Source organism: Palaemon carinicauda, chromosome 39 (assembly GCF_036898095.1).
Source record: "Palaemon carinicauda isolate YSFRI2023 chromosome 39, ASM3689809v2, whole genome shotgun sequence".
Lineage (NCBI taxonomy): Eukaryota > Metazoa > Arthropoda > Malacostraca > Decapoda > Palaemonidae > Palaemon > Palaemon carinicauda.
The window spans coordinates 8,436,440-8,438,939 of NC_090763.1; positions in this window are offsets into that span (position 1 = coordinate 8,436,440).

The following is a 2,500-nucleotide window of genomic DNA, read 5'->3' on the forward strand; positions in this document are numbered from 1 at the left end:
CATTAGTTTCGCTATCGTACATAGTAGCATATAAAAATTGTGCAAGAAATTTCAAATTGCATAACAATTGTATCTGGTCCTACTTGGAATAGCTGTTTCTCTCTCTCTCTCTCTCTCCTCTCTCTCTCTCTCTCTCTCTCCATCTTCATATCCTTTTATCTTGTGGTGTCCGATGTGGTAACGTCTTTGACTGATGAACGCCAGACTGGGGTTCGAGTCTCGCTCAAACTCGTTAGTTTCTTTGGTCACTGCAACCTCACCATCCTTGAGAGCTCAGGATGGGGGTTTTGAGGGGGGCTATAGGTCTATCTGCTGAGTCATCAGCAGCCATCCCTGCCCTCCTTGGTCCTAACTTGGGTGGAGATTGGGCTTGGGTGGTGGTATATATTTATATATGGTCAGTCTTAGGGCATTGTCCCTGCTCGATAGGGCAATGTCACTGTCCCTTGCCCCCGCCATTCATGAGCGGCCTTTAAACCTTTAAACTCATTAGAACAAAAAACTGATAATTGCATTTAGACGAATAAGATGGAAATCAAAATACCTTCAAGCGCTGAATTGTACCTAGGCCACAAGCAATAATACAGGTGGCACTTCCTTGAAAGAAGGATATAAAGAGAGAGAGAGAGAGAGAGAGAGAGAGAGAGAGAGAGATGTGGCACTCTCTTGGCTTCTCTAAGAAGTTACAAGATACAAGGATATATATATATATATATATATAAAGAGAAGAGAGAGAGAGAGAGAGAGAGAGAGAGAGAGAGAGGAGTATCAATATCACATTAACGCTTGGTAGAAACAGCTCTTCCATGTAAGACAAAAAGCACGAGTGTCAGTCAATATTTCTAAGAAATATATATTTCGGAGCAAAATGTAATTTTTTTTCTAATTTCTAAACTTGTGATGTCGTGATGCTTTATCCTAGCAAAGCGTGTCTGGTATAACCTTGCTCTACCTCCAGTGTCACGTAGCCTCGAGTTCTTTTGAAGGAGAAAAAGACTGTTCTGATTTTAAAATTTCAACATAGATGAAATTGAGGTTCTTTTTCTCTTTTCATATAGTTTTTTTTTTATATTTTGTCTGACGTTTCAAATTGATTGATAAAATATAATTTTATTGAAGTAGAAAACTCCTGTTCTAATTTTAAATTTTCTACATACGATGAAATTGTGTTTTGTGTTATTCTCACCAATGTTATAAACTGTGAATTCTGTTCAGCACAAATCGAAATAAAACTGTTGTTATTCTCACCAATGTTATAAACTGTGAGTTCTGTTCAGCACAAATCGAAATAAAACTGTTGTTATTCTCACCAATGTTATAAACTCTGAATTCTGTTCAGCACAAAATCGAAAATAAAACTGTTGTTATTCTCACCAATGTTATAAACTGTGAATTCTGTTCAGCACAAATCGAAATTAGAACTGTTGTTATTCTCACCAATGTTATAAATTGTGAATTCTGTTCAACACAAATCGAAAATAGAACTGTTGTTATTCTCACCGATGTTATAAATTGTGAATTCTGTTCAACACAAATCCAAAATAAAACTGTTCTTATTCTCACCAATGTTATAAATTGTGAATTCTGTTCAACCCAAACCCAAAATTAAACTGTTGTTATTCTCACTAATGTTATAAATTGTGAATTTTGTTCAACGCAAATCCAAAATAAAAATGTTGCTATTCCCACCAACTGTGAGTTCTGTTCAACACAAATCGGAAATAAAACTGTTGTTATCCTCACCAATATTACAAACTGTAAATTCTGTTCAACAAAAACCGAAAATAAAACTAATAGTCTTGAGGGATTACAAATACAACACTTGTGTATTGTTGTAATTGTGTAATCTCCGATTAATTAGTATGAGAAAGGAATAAAATTTATTACGTAAATATTCCTCCCAGAATAACTATTTCAATTACTCTTGCTATCATATCTAATTTCTCTTCCTCTTGTTTTGTTGAAGTTTTTATAGTTTATAGAGAGATATTTATTTTAATGTTGTTACTGTTCTAAAAATATTCTACTTTTCCTCGTTTCCTTTCCTCACTGGGCACTTTTCCCTGTTGGGGCCCTGGGCTTATAGCATCTTGCTTTTCCGAGTAGGTTGTAGCTTAGAAAGTAATAATAATAATAATATTAATAATAATAATAATAATAATAATAATAATAATAATAGCTTAGCAAGTAGTAGTAGTAGTAGTAGTAATAATAATAATAATAATAATAATAATAATAATAATAATAATAATAATAATAATAAGGATGGGTATTAGAGAGTTTAATCTTGAAAAAAACTTAATGACTCATCTAAGTAATATTGTTTTTTGAAACATTTAAGGTTTATATATATATATATATATATATACATATATATATGTGTGTATATATATATAATATATATATGATTACATAAAATGTTAGATATATATATATATATATAGATATAGATATATATATATATCTATATATATATATATATATATATATACAGTATATA